This window comes from Diplotaxodon limnothrissa, linkage group LG19 (genome assembly GCF_057381915.1).
Source record: "Diplotaxodon limnothrissa isolate DT_005_m linkage group LG19, D_limnothrissa_male_GT1.1, whole genome shotgun sequence".
Classification (NCBI taxonomy): Eukaryota; Metazoa; Chordata; class Actinopteri; order Cichliformes; family Cichlidae; genus Diplotaxodon; species Diplotaxodon limnothrissa.
Window position 1 is genome coordinate 21,796,146 of NC_140614.1, and position 16,229 is coordinate 21,812,374.

At 39.2% G+C, this 16,229-nt stretch overlaps 1 protein-coding gene across 1 annotated transcript in view; it reads left to right on the forward strand.

Moving 5' to 3' along the window:
• The first annotated feature begins 1,523 nt into the window (after positions 1-1,523).
• stag1a (STAG1 cohesin complex component a) overlaps positions 1,524-16,229 on the forward strand; it is a 39,448-nt gene continuing 24,742 nt past the window's right edge. Inside the window, exon 1 of the mRNA XM_085342388.1 lies at positions 1,524-1,675. The gene's annotated coding sequence lies outside the window, so the exon portion shown is untranslated. The remainder of the gene's footprint in view (positions 1,676-16,229) is intronic.

Consider the following 16,229-nt stretch of genomic DNA (forward strand, 5'->3'; position numbering starts at 1 on the left):
TGGAAGCCTAGAATGAAAAAATATATAAATGCATTAAAACATAGAGCGAATACGAGATATAAATGTAGCATGCTGTTGCACAGAATCTACAGAACGCTCTTTTTTTAGTCTGTTTGTTGAGTTTGGTGAGCCACATATGCAGAGCTTTCTTGCATTACCTGCTGGCCAGGGTTAGATTGTAGGCCTCTGATGATAAGAAGCTCCATAAAGTGCTGCAGTAATTCTGAAACAAAAGACACCCTTCCCAATGCATCCCAAGTGTTGTTAAGGTCTGAAAGAAAAACTGAGGCCTTTTGGGTTGGTTAAGGTTAGGGAATGTATTATGTCAGTGAATGAGCCACACAATCATGAGTGTGTGTATGTGTTTGTATGTGTGTGTCAAATAGCCCTGAGGGGAGGATCTTGCTACAGCTTTTATGGGCAAGATGTGGCGTTGCTATGGCAAACAGTGCATCCGTCAAATGAATAACCAGTTGGTCTGTTTGTGCGTGTGCTCTTGCGTCTATCTGTGCATTTGCAGACGCATCACTGCCCTATCTTAAAAGATGTAATAAAGGTTAAGCAGCCTTTCTTTTTGATTTATGCACTCACTCTCTAACTCTCACACACATGCAGTATGCACTGCTGGTGTTTGATATCCACTTAAAGACACTGATGTGGGAATAATATAATTAACTGAAGTAATTTCTTTTTCTGTCTGTGTGTCTCTATCACCCTCCCTTTCTGGCAATATCACGCCATGTTGAGCTGGAGTGAGTAATGTGAGTACATCCAGACTGTAATTGGGTTTATGCACATCCAATTTCAGCCCAAGGACCTGCTGTAGGAGTTCGGCCATGTGCACATGCACACTCTTATTTTTGTCACTCTCCATCTAGGATGTGAGTCTGAAAAGCATAAAAAAAATCTACAAGCCAAAGGTCATTAATGTAGAAGATTTATGCATGTGTGGCCTTGTCACACTTTGTCAACTTTAGAAACTAAGAAGTATCGTAGTCCCTTATCTATAGAGAATACACCCTAGAGTTTATCAGACTGCTTGTCAGCCAAAAAAAAGGATAGAAAAAAGGCTACTCTGGGCTCTGAAGAAAAAATGCCTGTCACTCACTTTTACTTAGGTGTACTGAATAACTCATATTTATTAAAAATAATTATAAGGAAGAAAGGAACTACATAAGGGTTTTGTGATGTAGCCTATTTGAACACAGAAAGGTGTAATGTATAGCTGTAATATTCCAGATGACAACCAGTAAGTGCTTGTAGTTTGTAGAATTTTAAATGGCTTCTTATATGCAATTCTCGCCAGACAAGCCCTTCAAAGTAGTAACTCAACTGGGAAAGAAGCGGGGAGTCTCGCTGCTCCTGTGCGCGTCCCCGTCAGCGATGTGTTGGCGGGGTCCCTCCCTTCTCCCCGCTCGCCCCCGGAGGCTCGTGTCCGCCGCAGCTCGGTGTGTCCGCCAGGGGGCAGCTGTGTCTCGGTCTGAGGCTGCGCCGCTCCCGCTGCATCACAGAGAGGAAAATACCACCAGATGGCGGTTTAGGATTGCTGCTCTTCTCTCAAGGCGCGGTTCCGCTCGCTCGGCCAACTTTCAATATTAAAATACGCACGATATTAAAACGAAAATCGATTTTTTAGTTCGGAAGGTGATAATCGATTTGGCGATGGTCGTTAAAGGTGAGTGTCTTGTGTTTTTGTCGTGTTTTGTGCGGTGGGAAGTGAGACGGAACACAGATTAAAGATGGTGGACACAGACAGGGAACACTGGTTGGTTGGGGGATGGGCGCTAGCGGCTAACGGAGGTGAATGTGCTTTCTCTCTCTTCCTCACTTACATTGTAGCCTAGCGGAGCCGTTAGCTTGCGAGCTAGCCCCAAAAATTTTCGGCAAGACAACTTGATGGAAGGGCAAGTGTGTGCCGCAGCACCGGCCTGTTTTGCCACCGATTTCCACCCGGCGGAGGAGTTTGGCTTGTCAACAAATAAAGAGCCATGCGGTGTGACGTGTTTTCATGGTCTTTGCAAGGCAGGATTCAGAGCATCACCTTCTCTCATTTGCAGAGCCGTATTATGATTGTACAGTATTGCCCTCCTGCCGTGCGCTGCTTTCTTTGCTTTGGTTTGTCACCAGCTCAAACGCTACTTGCCACGTTGTTGTTGACATTGTTGTTATCAACCAATTGGCAGTTTTTCCTTTTGCATACGCACAAGATACACAACGTGAGATATCCCAGTTTCTACTTTTTTCTTTTTCTTTCCCACCCCCTTGTGTCAACATCAGCATGCCTTCAAGTTCCTGGGAGTCGTGGTGACTTTCCAAGCAGCAAAATAAACATGTTGCTTTATTAGTCAGTGACAGCACATGCATGCTTTTCAGTGCAAACATGCAGACGGACTCCTGCATGTTTTACATAATTATTATGGCGCTTCTTCCCCCCTTTCCTGCCCCCTTCTGTGCGGGAAGCAGGCAACATTGAGCGGGGAAACATGAGTCACATAAGGGGGGGGGGGATGGGCTCCACCAGCTACCCCTACAGGTTTAAACAGGCTTCGGTCCTAGCTTCCCTCCAACACTGACCCCTGTGCAGCTCACCCAGTGCAGTCTAGTTAGGCGATCGGTTATAGTGGGTCAGAGTGCCTGCTGGCAGTTTGCATGAATCTCAGATTGTTGCATAACTGCTTTGTTTACAGTCAACCATGTGATTTCTCATGCAGGCTGTGTTGGTTTGCTATCTGCAGCCTGCTTGCCTTCCATTATCACACTGCAGAAATATACACTACGAACAAATAAAACATGATGGGACCTGGAAAGGGTTTTAGCTGTTAGGCTCTTGACTCATTTTTCACAATAAACCAGTGTAACAAGTATATCATGGTCTGTTGTCATCTGCAGATGTTAGGCTAGTTTTATTTATTTGTCTAAAATCCAAGCACATTCTGGGTAGACATTTTAATAGCAAAACTCCATAATATTGTCTATATATGTGTATTTCATAAAATTGTCATGCATATCGTGCTGTATAGTTATAATAATCAGTCGCTAAAATATCTTATAAATCTTTTTTTTAGGACTAACCAACAAGTGAGTACCTGGGAGATTGTGTATATCATAGCATTAATGCAAAAATATTTCTGTAAGTGCTTCTTCCATTGATTTGAATCATTGTTAATCTACTATGTTTGGAGAGTTAGCCTTCAAGCAGTCTTACAAATATTATTAGATTGATATTAAACTAGATTTTTATTTGTGGCGGTGGGTAGTGATGTGCGATACCACTGATTTCCTTTCCGATCCGATACCAAGTACTTTTCAGGGTGGTATCGACGATACTGATCCGATACCGATACTTTATACAAAAAAACGTATTTTATTTATTGTATCTCAAATTATAGCGTCATAATGATTACAGGACATCAGATTACTTGTTCATCATATAGAAATAAAAAAAACTGAAGTTGTGCGCTATTTGAATACGTTGCCTGCCTGCAGCACTAAAGGACTCCGTGAGAGACGCGATTCGTCTCAACATACGCGCCTCATATTCTGTGATATGATTTACTCTGAGGTGTTTGACAAGATTAGTGATGTTGCCACAACCAAACATGCCAACCCTCCCGATTTTTCCGGGAGAATCCCGGAGCCACCATTCTCCCGAATTTCCAACTGGACAACAAAATTGAAAAACCATATTGCAGAATTCATAGCGTGGCCGAGCCAATTCCAGTTTCCAACAATGGCGGCAGCTACTTAGTTTTAATATTACTCTTATTTCTCTTTCTGGGTCGCAAAAAAACCCAACTTTTAACATGTTTTCAGGTGAGAATGTAGTTGTGTAAACTTCAAATATCTGAGCCGATCGACACATCGTCTTCAAACCCCCGCAGGCTTTCACTACTCGGGTTAAACATGATATATAAGTCACTTTGATAATTTAAAAATGTTAATTGTTTGGCCTTTTCAGTGTTTTGTTTGTTCGTGAGTAAATCGGTTTGGCTTTTAAATGTTTAAATTAAATTTAACTTTATTAATCCCTCGGGTGGGTTCCTCCGGGGTTTTCACACAGCTGAATAAACGTCAAACAGAAAACTAATTAAAGAAAGTGTGAGATGGTCGAGAGTTTACGCCAGCGCCCGGTTATGTTTTAGAGAGCAAGGAGCAGACGGCTGAGTTTCACTCCACCGAGGGAACTCATGACGTACTACCCGGCTTTCTTTAGACCGCGAAGGGCGGGTCCTCAGGTGGAAGCAGCCTCTGAATTTGGACACCCCCGCTGTTTCCAGGCCGGCCAATAATAACGGTGACATTTCGCGTATTTTATCCGATAAATAAACACTGTAAAATGTGCCCTTTTGATTGTCTCCCTAATTTTGAGGTCTCAAGGTTGGGAAAGTATAGCCACAACACCTCACTCTTGGAGCACGTTTTTGCCACATGTATCTCAAACCACGTCTCAGCTGTTTGTGGAGGTAAAATACGTCCGCACAATTAGGCTCAGCCATTGTTGTGAGTGCGCACGCCAAGGCGCTGCAAGACATATATACAGCCGTATTTCGCACATGACTATGAAAGGCGGAAGAGGAAGTAGTTCCTTTGAATGTAGACAATCCGAATGTTATAGTTTCTTTCCACTGTGTTGCTGTTAATGATAAACTACAAATTAACCCTCAATTATTAAAAATATCGATATTTTAATGTGAGAATCGATCCTAGAACATAAATGACTGGTATCGGAGGAATCGATATTTCAGGATCGATCCGCACATCACTAGCGGTGGGTGTTCTTTATCATTTTCATGCTGCCACCAGACAAGTGGAATAGGGAAACTACCACTTCTGTAAAAATGTATTTAGGCAATTTATACAAATGTACTACTTGAAATTTTGTGGGGAAATGCAGCTGACGGCTGCATTTATTTGACTCTGTGCTATGACTATATCTGCCTGACTGAAAATCTGTCCCAGCTCTGTTTGTGAAATCCTGAGTACATTCCCAATGAATGTCCTCACAAATTACCTCTTGATTACATTATTAGGTTGCAGTTTTGTGGTAATGTACATTGGGAGCAATTTTCTTTTAGTGAAATGCACATACCAGGGTTTTTCCTGTTTAAGAAAGGTCCATTGGGGTGTGATTTTGTGTGTAAGGTGAATTGGTCAGGACAGTTTTGGGTTTCTTGTTGTTGTTTTTAATGAATGTGCGATACCTTACCTAACATAAGTTGAAGGATTTTCCTGTGATTTATGGCTATTTAATAAACAAAAATGTCTTTTATCATTAAAAAAATGAACTTAAAAATGGTTACACATATTTCTATTACAATCCTAGAGATTTTCCTTCAGAGTGAGGCCCAAACCTGTTTGCCAAAATTAAACACACATGCACACGCATAACCACACACAATCACACTTCCCTGTAAGGCCTCACAGACAAAACACGTTTCAGTGGTATTTGCACTACAGAGTTTGTTTACTTTTCCAGCAGAAGAACCCATATAGGCTGTTGCCTGTTCCTGTACTATCCTAACACACTAAAACACATTGTAGCTGTAGTAGTAGTACAAGAGTGTTCCTAGAACGTAAATAGGAAAAACTGTTCTTATTTGATCCCAAATTACTGGTTAACTTGTATCCACCTTAATGGAATGTGTTTAAATGGTGTAATACTAGACACAGAGGTGCTCTGTTTAATAAAAAGTAAAATTTTAATGTCCATAAAATTGTCATTTCTATTTGCGGAATTCAGTGAGTGCTAAAATATATATCCTTCCCTTTGGCTTCAGAATACAGCAATTCAAAGCTGACACTGGGTGACATTTCTTGAGCATGTCATTGTTTAAACCTTTAAATAACAGAAGATTAAGGGAAATGGTGAATAATCCTTCCTCTGTTCCTCGAAATCGCTTGGCTCTTTGCCCTAGCTAGAAAGCCAAAATAAAAAGGACTTGGATATTAGTTGTAATTAGTATTATGAACACATAATGCTGCTTGTTGTAATTTTTAAATTATGGCAAATGTGTTGCAGAACGATTTTACGTCTACACTGATCTTGACGATAAGATACTGTAATAATTCAAGCATATCAGAGTTTTGTTTTAGACCTTGAATCAAATTGTAAAGAGCAGACCTTGATTTATGTTATGAGCGCTTGATCATTTCTTAGCCAGAGGCTTTCACCACTCAAGTGCAGCGTGCTTTTTGTTAGAGCCATATTCCTATAATGTTACAGCTCAGGGGATTATTTAATGGCTTTGACATTTGTCAGAGCTTATTAAATGGTGACCTTGATTTAAGATGCTGGAAAAAAATGGCACTATCATTGAAAACCAGCTTTCAGTGGTTTGCAAGAGTCAAAAAGAAGAAGAAGAAAAACAAGTAGTATTGTCATATGTGCAAACTCTCAGCGATTAGCCATGTAACACCTGAGAAGTGAGAACAGCACTGATTTATCGTTTCACATTCACAACGATGTTTTACTGAAGATAATGGAAGATCTTTTATAGGTGTATTTGGTTCAAAGTTCTGAATGAATTCATCCTATCAGCAATCGCAGAAGTCTTTGTTTTATTACTTTTATTGCTATGGTGATAGTTGACATATTTACTGTAGTAGAATTCCACTGTGCACACGTTACACCTTATTTTTTGAAGCGTAAGTTGTGTCACTGTGGTTGTGCACTATAAGCCCTGCAGCTTGCTCCTGTCAATATGGAATAAACCTTTGGAAAGCTTTTGAAATAGTTTTGTCACTGCTGGTTCGTTGCAGGCGTTCCTTTTGCGGTTTGCTGGATTGTAATTAGCCTCATTGCTGTTGTCAGACCTGTTGACTGTCAAGTAGAATGATGTTCTTTCAAAGCCAAGCTGAATTTATAGCGTTATGGCACAAGGGTGCAGGCAATGTGGGCCTTTTGACTGGTTGGCAATAGACAATGCATATCTGTATTTTCTAAAAAGTAAGTAAGTAAAAAGATGATAAATGTTCAATTTCTAAGTAAAAGTAACAAAATGAGATGCAGACAGAGCAGAGTACACACATAGGATTACCTGTATTAAAAACACTTAGGCTTGCAGAGCAGCACAGGTGACTCCCTTTTAGCTTAGCATGCACCTAACAGTATACACTAGATATATTAGTTGGCCCTTTTTAACTCTATGACTAACTCTAAAAAATTGCAAAATTAACTAAAGTTAGTAAGTTAAAGGGTGGGGTCCATTTGGTTGGAAAAATGCATGCCTGTCAGTTTTCTGTCATGCCACATAATAATAATAATAATAATAATAATAATGGATACTTTATTGATCCCCATGGGGAAATTACTTGTTTTTTCTCTGCATTTGACCCATTCACTCAGTGAAGCAGTGGGCAGCCCACTAAGCAGGCGCCCGGGGAGCAGTGTGTAGGGACGGTACCTTGCTCAGGGGTACCTCAGGGTAGCCGTTAAGTGGATTCGAACCGCCGACCTTCCGATCATGGGGCGACCACTTTACCTACTGAGCTATCCCTGCCCCTATCCTTGTCGATACAGACTTCAGTGCACCAACTCTGCTTGCACCCATCAGACAGACTTTAAATGAGTATAACAGGAATGACTAGTTGGCTCTGAAGTTTCCAGCTGTTCATATCCACAACAGAATATAATTGCCACTGTCACAGGCGGCGAGAGTAGGCGGGGTCATGCAGAGTGCGAAAGGGGAGAGATTTAAAAACTGGCATGGCTTTATAGAGGAACTGCTGTGTGTTTGTGGACATTTGTAGAGGTGGGGGGTATATGCATTTATTCACAAACTTTGACACATCAATTTTCCTTCAAAGATTTATTATGTAATATAGTTTATAAAGTGCTCGTCTGGAAATACTTAACAACCAAGGTCTCTTAGGGAAGTTTCTAGTTTAACCTGATCCAACCCTACACTAGTGTCTTGGCTTAGCATCACTGAGTTCATGGTGGCAACACATGAACTGGCTCTCTGCCTGCTGAGCCCTTAACATTGAGAACAGGAAAAGGAGTGATGTCACGAGTTGCAGTTCAAGACTGTGGCAATTGAATCTGTCCAACCAAGGGATGAAAGAGTTTTCGGTAAGGCAGCGGAATGACCCTCAATGACGGCCACAACGCGACCTGCACACCCAGCCAGTGGGGAAGTTCAAGACTGCAACGACCGGGTTGGCTGGTTAGCAGCAACTGAACTTTGAGGGAAGAGATTATGATTAGAAAACAATCCAGAGGGGAATAAAATAATTGTATTTGATTGTCTGTTAATATACAAAGTCTCCCACCCTAGTAAAGTTTATGTGAGCAATAAAATGTCTGTAATGTCCAAGTCTAATTTCAGCGTGGCTCTGGACATAAGATAGATAAGTAAACAAAGTGAAATCATGTTAATATTTGAATATACCAACTGGACTTAATATGTCAAATGGCACAGTGGGTTTTGTTTTTTGTTATAAAATTACTTACTGGAGTCTGGAAGTAACAGTGAGGAGTCTAAATAGGCTAGAGCATGATCATAAAGAACAACTGTACATCTTTTGTTATGGGTTATGTAATGCAATATACATGGACATGGAATGGCACTGCATCGATTGCCGGTTTGATTACCCATTACACATGCACAAGGAAAAATGTTTTGAAAGGGTCTTGCATTGCATAGTGTTTTCTTCTTGAATGAAATAACAAAGAATTGAGCTGCTGGCTAGGAGTAAGCTTTATTAACATAGAAGTGTGTGCTTGGGCATGCTGATGGCATTTTAAATAAAGATATAGAAGGCCATTAGTCGTTTCAATATTCAGGGAGCTGTAGAGATATCAAAGCCCACACTACAAGTGAGGAAATCTGGAAAAAAAAATTACAAGTCAAAGCACAGAAATATGTAAAGTATGTGTTTGCACTATCAACAAGAAACAAGAGATTTTTTTTGAAGAACTGTTGCTTTTGTTTGTTTGATTTTTAACTATCCTAGCTCACATTAAACCAAGATGTTACAATACCAGTCGATGTATATGTATATTAACCCAGTATTTTTCAGTATTATCTATTCCCTGATATAGTGCGTACAAAGGAATACTAGGCTGAGTATCATTGCTAGACTGTTTGAAAAGGAAAATGGCATGTTTTATAAATAATATAGTAATGCAATCTTGACATAATGATGGGTTTAATGAGATGATGTCAACTCATGAGGTCTTTACCATAAGGCAGCAAAATCTGTATTCAGAATCTATCTGTTAAAAGCTCCTCGGTTGTCAGGGTGAGCACTAATGAGAGGAGATGTGCTTTGCTCTGTGTATGCGTGAGAGAGAGTGTTTGTGTGTGTTTTTGGAGGGTTGTGATCTCTCACTGGTATTACTATATAGTGGCTCAGTGCTTGCTAGCCCGAACAAGCTGATTTTACCTCCTGACATGCAAGCGTGTTTGCTGACACAGCTCAGCTGTTTGGCTGGCACTGGCTGTCAAGAGTCAAGAGCACAGAAAATAGTATAAACCATTTATTTCCAAGAGTCAAGATCTTAATTTTTCTTTTCAGGAAGAAAAATTGTATTCCATCCTGGATCTGAAAGGTTTTCTTTGCAGTGTTTCAACATATATAACATATATTTAGGCTATTTTGACTCCCTGATATGGGACTATTATAGTTACCCTGACAGTGTTTCTACATCAAAGGTTTTTCAGCTGTGTTTTACCGTCATCGATGTCACAGCTTAAGTGATGGAACGACAGGCTGAGTAATAGTTTCCATTTTACTGGCACTACCTGCCTGCGACTTGACGGCTGTTTTTTGAGCTTCAAGTCAGTTTTTCTGATTTTTTATTTTTTTAAATTTTTTATGAATAAGCTATTCAGCTGTTAGCAGCTGTGACTCTGCTAATGTTCTAACAGGGCTAAGGCTTCTGATAGACTCAATTTTCCACTCTTAGTGAATAGTGGAATGTATTATTTTCTCAAATAGGTCACATTTTAATACTCATCTGTATCTTTTGCAGGTGACTCAAATATATTTGTATTCTATGACACTTGGTCTATTGTCGATAAAGGTTTTACAGTGCCGGACGTTAGTTGTTCTTTGTATTTCCTGTTTTAATTTGACATTTTAAATCACCTCAGATTTTCCATTCTGTTTCCTTCCAGACTTTTGTGCTTGGTCTCCCCAACCTTATTCATTTAACCTGTGTTCACATAGCTTGTTACAGTTGTAGCCTTTTTGTTTTTCAGTTTCTGCCCTTCACTCTTAAGTGTATTTTTGCATTAAAGTGTAATTATGCTTGCTACTTCTACTTACCTAATGGATTTAATAAAATTTAAATTGGTAAATAAACTGTAAAATATGAATAACCTTTTACTTTTGATACATAGAAGATTGTAGTAGATCACAAATATCAACTGCATGATTGCTTGCTTCCTTATTTTTCAGTCAAGCTCTATCAGTGATGTGAAAATCCATAGAAACATGAGACAACAACAGCATAACAATGTGCCCCCGAAGTTTCCTCTTGCTGGAGGCATAACAGGTGAAACATTGTTTTATTTCCATCATTTAAAAAAAATATCCAGCAACAAAGTGGGGGTGTTTTTGTCACCTTTTGCACATCTGCAGTAATAGTTTGAGATTATTTCTGTGGGGGCTGTTAAATATTAAAAGTTCATAAACATTAAACAGCTAGATGACATTTTCAATACGGGCCATATTTTGCAGGAGGAGTAAAGAGGAAATCAGTTTAAAACATCATCTAATTTCCCACTCTATCACCTAGAATTACACATTGTTTAAGTAGATGTTTTGGCGTGCGTCATCTGTCTTCTGCTGTTAGGGCAGACGATTTTGTTCCTGTCTGATTGGATTTCTTGCTCTGCTGAAACTGACAGCAGTTCATTTTACATCAGCAATGTAAAGTCGAGCTTTGTGGACTGGAACACCTTATTAAAAACCAAGCCTCTGACAGCCAGCTTGAAGAAATGCCTGCCCACAGCACTTCTTCTCTCTCTGAATGCAGCAGAGAGTTCAAGGTGGCATTAAAAAGTAGTGCAAGCAGTGATTTCTATATGGTGGCTATCTTATGAGTAAATTCCCCAAAATTATAATAAATAACTAATAATATGTAATAAAGAAAAGTTGTAAACATTTGCGTGACCTACCGATGCACAAACAAGCGTATGTTTGCTGGTCTACTAAAAAAGTAGGGCAACACTGTTATGTAATGGAGAAAAACGATATAGAAAACATCACAGTTCATAGTAAATTCTAGGTTAATATATTTGTAACAAGCTGCATATAATTGGAATATATTTTTTAAGAACATTTATTTTGTGCTTCTTTTTCTTCAAAAGAGGCATAGATTGTTTTCACACAAGTTGCTGGTAATCAAATTGCTTTATAAGTGACTGGCTAGTGATAATTAGGCTGTAAAAATAAATGATGCATGTATGAATAATAAATAAATCAACTTTTTAAAAATTAGCTTCCAATTTTATCTTAAAAAACATCACCAGGTTAAGCTATGTTCGTATCCCCCAGGCAGCTGTTTCCACAGCTCAGGGCATAAAAAACAAAAATAAAAAAGAAGAAAAGCTTGCTGCACCGAATAGTCTGCGTTTCTCAGTTCCCTAATCCCTGTGTGAAAAATTTCTTTTAAAGCAATAGCCAGCAGTATAATAAAGAGAAAGTCCTGGATGTGCATAAACATTGATTGAGAGGTGTGAAATGTATCTGCGGCTCCTCCAGGACTGTAGTCCATAAAATGAAAAGAGAGGTTATGATGCATTATTGACTCGTTTTGAGGCATTTAGTCTAACCTCTGTTTTGCTTCCTTGCTGTCCGGGACATGAGTAAATTCCCGCCTCGGCCCGGGGGGGTATTTGATTTGTTATTTACATTCAGAGCAGTCCGATCTAAATTTGACACCAGACCAGACCTGCAAATCCTTAAGGTGTCATTTATACGACCGAGGTTAACAACCAGCTTCAAGTGAGAGCAAACACCACCTCCTCAGTATCAGCTGCGGAAGTGTTTGTCTCAGCGGTCAGTGCTATTTGTACACAGTCTTACTTAATATTGATTCCCTGGCTTGTGCCAAGTCAATTCTCTGACTGTAGAGGGGGAAATTAAATGGTCACTACAAGACAAGAATTGCAGCAACGTGAACTAATAGAGGGAGCTTTCCTGCAGGGTTGGAAGCTAAAACTAGTTTTAAAACCATGAAAAGTATTTTAGAACTTAAAAGTAAAAAAGTTATGGATTCATCCCTGCTTTAAACTCAACTGAGGCCTATAAAGAATCGAGATGTGACAGAAGATCTACTAATAGACGTTTGTTTGGTTTTGTTCTTAACTCTGCACTCATAATATTGGATTCCCATCTGCTCTGTGTGCTCTGGATTAGGAGCTGCCCTGCCCAATCTAGCTGATTATTTACAGATTATTTACCTGTAAACCTCTTTTTTTTTTTTCTTTTTTTTTTCTTTTTTTTTATAAATTTCCCTGCACATTGTCTTCCCAGTGCTGTCCACATACAAACCAAACCATCCAGTTCAGGCTCAGACAAACATTTCATGAACTGTTTCCTTAAACGTTTCAAATTTGTACTTGGACATGCTTGGATTACTTTGTATCAGCCAAAATGTCCAGGTATGGTCAGTGTTTAGCTCAAAACTCAATGTCAGTGAGCCCAAAAAAACAACAATAACAAAGATTTTTGAGTATAAAATCTAGTTTTTAATCTTTGCATGTAAATACAATGACAGTATATTTCTGAGTTATTCATTTCTTTGTTGGTAACTTGGTGGTGTTTGAATTCTTAATCTATCCTTATTTAAAAACCACAGATAAGAAAACGTGGCTGTTTTAAGTTCTGAACAGCAAATCTTCACATTTGAGGACAGTATTTGCCAGCTTTGCTTGTTTAAGCATGTAACCTTTCAAAAATATTGCAGAATGTGATTTATCCAGAGGTTCACAACCCTGAGCTCTAGTTCTGATTTACCAGCATGTGTTTTTCAGTACACTTTGATTTTCATCCTGGGCTTCTTGAACAGGATTTACTGGGCGGTCTCCCTTACTTGGCTTTGTGCTCAGAGCCCAATCAGAGCTGCCAACCACTACTAACAGCAATACGTTGTATGGGAAGAGCAGTGTCCTGAGGAGAAATGCAGCTTTTCCTGAAGCGAGAACACAACTAGCAAATGCTTTTAATAAATGTTCATACAGTTATTGACACAGTTATTTTATAAATTCATTCACAAATCACTATATCTACTATAATTGTGGTCATTAGATAAAGAACAGGAAAATATCATATATATATATATATATATATATATATATATATATATATACCGGGTATATATATATATGAATGAGAGAGAGAGAGACTTTAAAGCTTTTCAGCTCTAAATCCAAGGGCTCTCTGAATGCATTATTATCTACCTAATCGTTTTCAAAACCACTGAAAAAACATCAACTGAAAGCCTGCACACTGTTTCTTTAAATAGTTTGTCGATGATTGCCACAAATACCAATGGCACAAAATGAAAAATCATTAGTTCTGCTCTTAGCAGTCATATAAACGAGCTATTGTCCAAATGTTGTCAGTAACGCGTGTCTGCAGTTTGACTTGCTGCCTAATGGACTTGGTGGCAGCACAGATATAAAGTAATGATCTCTTTATTATGTGTTTTCTAAAACACTCCACCGCTAGTAGAGAGAAAGCTTCTGTTCTTTTCTCAGCTAGTCTAAAAACATTATTGAATATACCACTGAGTACGAATCCAGCTAGCTGCTCTTTTCTTTGTGTTTTTGTTTTAAATGTCTATGTCTTGACATTTGTGTCAGACACCTGGCTGAGATTTACATACTCTACCTCCTTGAAGCTCTCTTTTAAATCGGCCATCTGCTTCAGTCAAAGCTCGCTAGCCTCTTCTTCTGAATCACTTAGCTGCAGTCTGTATCTGGGCAGTCATTTTCTCCTCAGCTGCCTGCACGTTATTGCAACATTACAGCATTTTTTTTTCTTCCTTTTTTTTTTTTCTTTTTCTTCTTCTTATATCAGAATATGAAGTATAGACTGTAAATCTGGGCCAAGGTGAGAGAGGGTGCCCAGACAGATGAGAGAAGAACAAATTAGACACTGTGCTCCCCTCCCTCTCCCCCCTCAGCACTGCTGTCACACTGTCTCCTTTTTTTCCCACCTTACCCCCTCCTCCTGTTTGCCCCCTGATCTCCCCCACCCTCTGTCCTCAGTTTCGTGGCTCCATTTTGCGTCCGCTACAACCGAGCAGGCAGCCATTGCACGCACAGAGGGAGAAACATTTATTGCCTCTTCTCTGCTTCATCTGTCTCTCTTAAGCTGTTCCACTGCCATGCACCCTCCCCCCTCTTTTTTTTTCTTTTCTTATGATCTGTTTATCCTTTATTCACAGAGGTAGTTCTCAGGAGATTGGGAAAGAAAATCTATTTTTCAGCAGAGATCTTATCAGCGAGTGCTGTTCACACAGCATCCTTCCCCTCCCCTCCTCTTTGCTAGGTTTAATCTTTGTGTGCTGCAGAAAACGAGCATACAGTAGTTTGTGGCAATAACAGATGGCTGTGCATGTGTGTGCTTGGTGACTGTGTCTCTATGTGTGTGCAGGAACATGACCATGACTTTCTATGTTGGATAATGTCTGGTAATCTCCCGTGTGACATAATCATAATCTGGTTAAACCAGACAGCCACAGTTGGCCTCAAGGCTGTTCCGCATTATAAGGCCATGGCTCCTTGCTCTCAGTATGTATGGAGCCTGGCAGCATGATAAAGTGCAGTTATTGTCCTGGCGTTTCAGCTTGTAGACGTGGCCCACGGGGACCAATTTTGGTTTAAGCTTAAAAGTCCGGGGCTGTTTGGCCATCACTGGAGAAGTTTTAAAGGCTTGGGAGCTGCTGCTTTTGTCTTTATTGTAGCTGAGAGCAATAAAAAAAAATCACTTTTTGTTTACTTCTTTGACACTGTGATTATATGCTGGGCCTTATTCCCACAATCCTTGAGAGAACAAAAGCAGAGAAAAATCAGTAGGTGAGAAACACACTTCTATTCATCACTGTAAATCAAAAGAATCTCAAGGTAGCTGTATTTGTTTAAAAAAAAAAAAAAAAGAAGATAGTTTTCTAAATCCAATGTACACTACCTGTCCTACAGTATAACAGATATGATTACCAATCCTCTGGTGACACTGTGGAACAGTATAGTCATATGGGACAAAACAAAAATGCTACAAAATTGGTTAAAATTTCATTAAATTTGATTAATCTACTAGTTTTACCTCAAGCACACCCACCTCTGTTAACAATTGTTTGATAATAGTAATGGCTCAAACATCAGCCTAATGTTTTTAAAATTAGGATGTGCTGTGCTTGTCAAATTTATTTGACCATCTGTCATGAAAATAAGAAAACACATGTTGTCAGAAATATGACAAAAATGTGTTTTTAACTGTTTGTACCTAAACTCAGAGAAGTCATAAATTGGTGTCATTTATTGATTTCAAAATGCAAACTCATAGCATACTGTTGAGTGTTAGTGAGGACACACTGTTTAGGTGCCAGCTCACATGAATTAAAAGTGTTGCTTGTACGCGTTGTACATGGTGTCGGCTTTTGCTTTGCTGAAACTACACATTTGTTGTTGGTTATTGGGTACGGCACGTACGGATCATGCAGGTTACTGCCTGCTGTTGTCATCCTTTGCTTGTAAAAGAAAAACAAGGAAGATAAACATAGTTGTGTCTGGTCTGCCAGCGTACTTCCAGAAGAGTGGCTCTCTGTTTTATTTTCCATCTATCATAATTGTTTCTCGACTTTCGCTCTGGTGTTGTCTTGAATGCCGTGCAAGGTAGTAATTTAAATTGTAGAAAGCCAGCAAATTGGCATATTAAATCAAGGCGCAGCATTACTTTTTAAAAGATGAACTTTGTTTCTCTTTGCACCTCACACAGATAGATGTTTTCTGCTTTTGGTTCCTGTTTGAGGCCAGATTAATTTAGAAAATACCAAGGGAAATAAACGAAAAGTAATAGCTGTTGTAAAGTAGCCACAGTTACTTCAGTGCTTCCACAGTTCTATTTTTAGTGGTGGTAACTGCTACTTTTAATCACAATAAAAATACATAAACCTGGCTCTCTTTATATTTTTCATCTCATGTTTTATTATTAACATAACAGTTGCTGCAGAGTAGCACGTCTTTCTGTTGCTAATAAAGTATTAATCTGCT